This window comes from Nothobranchius furzeri, unplaced genomic scaffold, assembly GCF_043380555.1.
Source record: "Nothobranchius furzeri strain GRZ-AD unplaced genomic scaffold, NfurGRZ-RIMD1 Scf046, whole genome shotgun sequence".
NCBI classification, from domain to species: Eukaryota; Metazoa; Chordata; class Actinopteri; order Cyprinodontiformes; family Nothobranchiidae; genus Nothobranchius; species Nothobranchius furzeri.
Genome location: NW_027223063.1, coordinates 79,802 through 86,687, shown reverse-complemented (window position 1 = coordinate 86,687; position 6,886 = coordinate 79,802). Strand labels below are relative to the sequence as shown.

Sequence of the window (6,886 nt, the reverse complement as noted above, 5' to 3'; positions counted from 1 at the left end):
CACAGGGAGCAGAGCAGAGCCAGGAAGAGCCAGTAGAAGGAGAAAGGCAGATGCAGGATGCAACACAGCCTCCCCCACCAAAGAAGACAGCATTGGAAGATCTCCTTGGGAGCTCCTACACTACTGTTGAGACAGTGCAGACCAGCAGAGGGATTGAAATGGAGATACTCTCCTACAGGAGTGGGATTCCCATCCCACTCAACAGAAGTCCACTTGAGTGGTGGAAAGTTAATGCTTATGCTTACCCCATACTTGCCTCCCTTGCCAAAGCCTACCTTTGCATTCCTGCTACATCAGTGCCCAGTGAGCGTCTTTTCCACAGCAGGAGACATTGTGTCTGCTCAGAGATCACTGATTACACCAGAACATGCTGATATGTTAGTTTTTTTGAAGAAGAACCAGTCCTGAGATAAGATAACCAAGGCCTATAGCAGCACTAAGGGTGTTCCTGTTTGTGTTTGGCCTGTTAGGCCTTGTGTTTCCCTGTGTGCAACTGGAAAAAAAATAAACAAGTTGTTATTATACAGTAATATTTTTTCCTTTTTTTTCTTATCTGATATCGTATCGTGACGTATCGTTTCGTGCCTCAGACATATCGAGGTGCATCGTATCGTGAGTTTAGGTAGATCGTCCCATTCCTAGTTTGTACTGTATTGTATAATAAATAGTTTTATATTTGACGTGTTTGATTAGAAACTATAAATGTTTACTAAATATATTTGTATATGTCATAACCTGCCTTCATTTTATTTCTTAAGAGTAAAATCCCTCTACTGTGGATTTAGTTCTGTGTTATAATCCAACCCCTCCTCTTTAATCCAGGCTTGGGACCGGCAGAAGTGACCCAAAAGGGAAACTCTGGCAGAGTTAGTTGGATTTTTTTTTTTTTTTTTGGTGCTGGACGAGAAGCTCGTCCATTTGCCCTTTTCTGTCAGCTGTTATCTTTTTAAGGCGTAACACATTCAGGTGTTACACCTCTGAGCCAGAATCTTCTCCAGAACAGAGTGAATGCTGCCCAGAAACAAGCTGTTTCCTCTCTTACTGAAATGCACTCTGTCTGGGAGAAAAAGGGTGTTGTTGAAGAACCTGAGCTCAGGATGCTCGATGACCAGGCCCCCAAAGCTCCTAACAGCCCTCCTCAGTAAAGAATTAACCTGTTTTCTGTTGCTGTTAATTCTTCCTGGTCGCCCGTATCGCCACGACTGCCGTTCGTTGATGGCGGAAAAGGCTATTCTCATTTCCGGAAAGTCCTTATGGAGGTGGGACAAATCCTTTTGGATCTGAGAAGCCAGTTCCACCGGGGAAACGAGACCCAGATCGTTTCCTCCGGCGTGGACGACCAGAATATCTGGAGGACCGTGTGTGGGAGCCTCGGAGTAAAACCTGGGAAGGACACCGCCCCAGCGCATGCCTCCTTTGCCAAACCATTGGACCTTAGCTCTGAGTCCAAAGTTTGTCCCAAACTGCCGCTGAGCCGCCTCTTCACCCCGTCTGATGTAACTGGATCCAATAATCCAGATTACTGGAGTTCGAGGCTGCTCAGACTTGATGGTAGATGCAGTTTTTGGGGGTTCGGAGACACTTTTGGGTCCTGAATCCGTCCCTTTCCTACGACCTTTGAGGCGGATCATAGTGGGACGTTTCTGCTGAGGTGTGCCTTCTGACAGCCGCAGCCTTTTAGCAGCGCTGGGGAAGTCAGAGTTCTCGTGACCTCCGTCACTCAAACGCTTTCTTTTCCCCAACAGCTGAATGCGAGGAGTATCCTGGAGTTGGACAGAGGACGTCTGTCTTTTCTCCACTAAGGAAATTCCTCGGTACCTTGCCAGCGTTTTATATCTTTGGTCTTGTCGATTAGCCCGTAAAACAGAGGAGTTTTTGCTGGAGATGGATGTTAAACCTCCACTGGTGTCCACAGACGCGGCTGTCTTGAAAAGGACACTTGGTTCCTCAAAGGGCTGAATCTGACGAGACTTGTCAGGTTTTGATGCAGACAGACACAGGTTTTGTGTTTCTGCAAAGCTAGTTCCTCTGTAGCTAGCCAGAAGCTCATATCTGCGTCGTTTGTGAAGCGACTGTAGCTCAGAGGACCTTAGCCCTGACTGGAAAGCTGGTTGGCTGTTTGACAGAACAAAGACCATTTTGCACTCTAGGATTTCTGAGCAGTGAATAATTTAGCTATAAATATTCACCAAATGCACCAGATTTCTCTGAAGGAAGCTGTTAAAAGATGTTGTTTACACAAAACCAACAAGTTTTCTGAGAGCAACAATCCGCCTAACCACCTTCTTCAAAGCAAGTCTGATACTGACTGACCACTGACTGCAGACCTTTATGTATATGTCCATGCTGCCAGCGTCAGTCATAAAGGCTTTGTGACGTCATCACGCCACCTGCGCTTCCGTGCGTGCAGATGATTACAATTGTACTGGTGCGCGTGCTGCTTTACGTCTGCTGGGACTACAATACGTCTTCTGCTGGTGCTACAAGTGCTAACAGACATGCGTCAACGCTGTGGCCGTCTTGTGTCGGGTTTCTGTCTCCAGAGGGTCCGGTCCGGTCCAGTTGGGACAGAAAGAACGTTTAGCTGCTTCTGCAGGATCTAATGAAACACTTTTAAACACTAAAGACTAGAAATGTCAGTCCTACCTGTAAATACGAGCTCAATGAAGCACGTAAAAGTAAATACGTGAACTTTGCGCACATGCAGCAAAAACAGTAGAATTTAACGTAGCACACGGCAGGTCTCCATGGCAACAAGGGCTCGCTTCCACGTTACGTAAAAGGGGTGGACAATGGTTTCTGTCGCTGAATCCAGGAAGTAGAGAAAACAAGACTGACCAAACAGAAAAACTGTCATTAGAAAATATCAGGAACATGAAATCAGGCAGATGAAGTCAGTTGTCTTAACCACGGTGTTTCAGGTAAATGTAAACCGTCTGTTGGACCACTGTCGCTCTCTTGTGGCTGTTTGCTGGTACTGCACCTAAAATATTGACATTATTCTAATGGTTCTGAAAGAAAATGAAACAACTGTAATAAAACCAGAAAATACACCCATGCACCTAACATCTTCATCACGCTGTTGTAAAAACCATCTCTGACATTTCCTCTCCCTGGCTCGCACTGGTCAGCGAGGCGCTGTCTGCATTTTCACTGCTCATTAATGGCGCCCAGTCAGACGCAAGCACGTGCAGCATGGAACGAGACATGTGTGTTAAAATGTATTTGTACAGGATTTAAAAAGCTGACAGTGCTTCACAATAAATCTTAAGGCACCATAGATTAAATTAAGGACATAAATGCAAAAATAAAATAGATAAAACAAAAAGTCATACAGCCAAAATCTAGTTAAAACCATGATACATAAATCAGCTGCTGTTAAAAACAACATAGAGATGATTTTATTACCGTATGTAGTATGTTTGTGTCCCTGCTGCATAGTTCTGGATACCCAGTTTTGTTATTGGTTGTTTTTAGTGGTTGAAGGTTACTATAATAGCTTACTGCCTTTGTGTGTTTACCTCTAATCTTATTAATTTTCCTTTTTCTTTTCTGTAAGTGTTTGTGCTGCTCTAGCAAATGAATTTCCCCACTGACATTACTGTTCTATTCTATTCATCCACCTGGGACCAGTGCTCTAAAACATCTCCTGTTGTGTGAAAAACGGGTGTGGGAGTTTCTACACCAGCCCACGACTAGAAGATCTTAGACTGTCCCCGTGTCCCCGTGATGGACTGACTGATGGAGTTCTGTAGCAGCTCCCTGAGACCACACTGAGAAATAAGCATGGGAGAGAGATAGTGGGTGGGTGGGGCTTATTTTGATTGAATTTATTATTTATTAATTTTATTTATTTATTTACTTACTTTTTAATCTTCTGAGTCTTCTGAGTGACGTCAGCATGACGCGTAACTTCATGTTTTGCTGCACATCTCGACATGTCATGGCAACATAATTGGGGTGGCTCGCTCTTGGTCTCTCAGTCTAAGTTGAATTACTGAAAAAGATGGACTTTTACACAATATTTACATTTTTCCAGTTTCACTTGCATGTCCTCCATCAGATTTCTAGATGACCTGGTGTGACTTTTCCAAAGTGATGATTTGTGCTGGTTATTGTTATAAAATTTAACCTCACGGTTATTGTGACCAAAATTATCACGGTTTTCGGTATTATCGCGGTATTTTTTTAAACGTGTTACATTTTCAGACAACTAAATAATCCCTGTATACCAGGAAATTATTGTCCTCAGTTTGTGTCTAAATTTTGCCTAAAGTTTGTTATTTTGTAATTATGTTGTTTATTTGTTTACATTTTTCCCCTTTAGTCTTTAAAATACCAATATTTGCCCATAACTTCTTAATGTTTGTCTGTTTGATGTCATCATTTTAAAAATATTAGATCAGATGATACTCAGGCCCTGTCCACACGTAGCCGGGGATCTGCCAAAACGTAGATATTTTTCTACGTTTTGGCCTGTCATCCACACGAAAACGGAGTTTTTTCACACGAAAACGGATCTTTTTAAAAACTCCGGCCAAAGTGAAGATCTGCGTTTTCTCCGTTTTGGGTGTCTGTGTGTGGACAGACAAAACCGGAGTTTTAAGGTCCGCAACGTCACTTTCCGTGACAAAAAGATGCTGACATCACGTGTGCGACCTGTGTTTACACTAGCCGACAGCATGGATGCCCTCAGAGCTGCGCTCGCTTTATCAATCGTCCAAGCGCTTTTTGCTTGTTTGTTTTTGCAAGCAGAATTACTGCTGCTTGCGGAAGACCGCAGACGAAGGACGAGGTTAAGAACGGGGGAAGTACTGCCGCCTACAGGTCTGGCATGTCCTTAACAACGTATTTATTCGGGTACGTGTGGACAGAGTTATTTTTTAAAATGAGGTGGTGTGGATGCAAGTTTTTGGAGGGGCGGATATTCGTTTTAAAAAAGACCCGGCTACGTGTGGACTAGGCCTCAGTACGCCTTCTACTCAGATACCTTTTTACCCTTACTGTCATGAGCTGGGGTGAGTACTCTCTTCCTCTCAACCATCTGTGAGTCTCTTGCCAGGAGAGGGAGTGGCCCAGCTGTTCCTGATCAGCGGGGTGTTTTCCTATTTAAGGTGGATGGAGGACACAATTCGACGCCGGAAGATTGCCTCAGCGTGGTAGTAGCCAGCCACTCGAGTTATCTCTAGTATTTCTTGGATTAATGTTATTCGTAGTGTTTAGCTCTAGTATTTTTGGATGTTGACCTTTCTTGCTTCGCCTGGAACTGATTTGGATTTTTACCCTTGGTCAGGATTTCTGTTGGCCTCTTTAGATACTTACCTCTACTCCAGGATTTGGATTTTCAGCACACGGACCATATCACCAACCTCCATAACCCACCTCTCATCTCAACCCAGTGCCCCATCCACCAGGACGCCCCGCTTCTCTCCACCTATGCTCCCTCTCCTGCGCTTCCCCCCGGCTCTCTACCTCTCCCTCCTCCAGCCAACATCTACACGCCCCACAGTAAGTTCTGCTGAACACCTCTGCCTACAATGGACTTCTGAATCAGAACCTATGCTCACCTGTGTTCTCCCTCCTCCAGACGCTGAGCTGTCGTAGCAGTTCCAACCACAGACTTATCTGTGCATCCTAAGTTCCTCCTTTATAAATAAATCATTTTACCATCCGTTTTTGGTCTGTGTTGCATTCTGCATGTCTTGGGTTAGGTACCTTCCTCCAAACATGACACTTACTTGAGTAATAAACCCTATATCAGGAAAATATCGTCCTCGGTTTGTGTCCTTCCAGTGAGCTTTGCAGATGTGGGAAAATGTCATCAGGCAGGTTGTAACTGCAAGTTTTTTTAATTACTGTAAAAATAAAAATGATTAAGAAATAGATTTTGAAAATAGCTCTTCGAGAAATGTTGTAATTTTTTATTGCATTCTGTTAGTCTAGAATAAAATAAATATGATGAAATAAATATTTTTTTCAGTTTGTTTTTCTCAAAAAATAAAAATTAAAATGCTTAAAGCCACATGGCTCCAGATGTTCTGGCTGGTGTGTGCATCTTTGAACCCAAAACGTGATAAATTAAACAACTGCTTTTTGTTCTAACTTTTTATTAGCGAATGTGAAAGTAACACACACACACACACCTGCAGTATCTATCACTTACAGTTCAAACACTTGAAACCTTGAAAACATGAAGAATAAAGATATTCATGAACATGAATTGGAATATATTGCTGTAAACAGTAGCAGTTTTAGACCTGGACAATGGGGGCGGCAAAATGGGTATTAGGTACTGAAAAATCATTTTTATTTTCGGGAGTGCTGTGTGTCTTTTGGAGAACATATGTTACAGCGGCGACGGCTACTTGCTTTTTTGCTCTTGCCTTCTTTATGCCTTGGGGTATAAATGCATCACATTTTGTAATAAGTTGGTCAAGTAAATCACGCATAAGGAAGTGTGATCGCCCACGGCACCAAACGAGCTAGGACTGCCCCTGGTTGTAGATCTTAGCTTATGTATTGTTTTCTTTTGACATTTATATTCTTTAAACATCTTAATACTTATAATTATTTTACAGTGTCTGTTTCGTACCTTGCTTCTAACCTTTTTTTCCGTTGGTTTGGCATGGACCTTGTTCATTTCGTTCAGAATTGCCATCAGCACCATGAGCGTTTTTAGCCTATGTTGGGGAGTGCTGAAGCACCCCTAAATCATCTCCCAGCACCCCTAAAATGTGAGAATTTAAAATGTTTATTTTTACTAAATGTTTTCATCACACTTGTAAAATGTAAAAAGCATACAGTGCTTGGTTGAAACGTCTTATTTCAGTAGCAAAAATGCAGCAAAGCTCTCCCTCCTCAAATGTAGTTTGATCCTGTTCACCTT

The 6,886-nt window shown here is 42.9% G+C and overlaps 1 long non-coding RNA gene across 1 annotated transcript; it reads left to right on the top strand.

The window, feature by feature from the left end:
• Window positions 1-4,771: 4,771 nt before the first annotated feature.
• Window positions 4,772-5,671, top strand: LOC139064713 (uncharacterized). The gene is made up of 2 exons (XR_011517712.1): window positions 4,772-5,508; window positions 5,588-5,671. It is a non-coding gene; the product is annotated as an uncharacterized lncRNA (long non-coding RNA).
• Window positions 5,672-6,886: the final 1,215 nt, after the last annotated feature.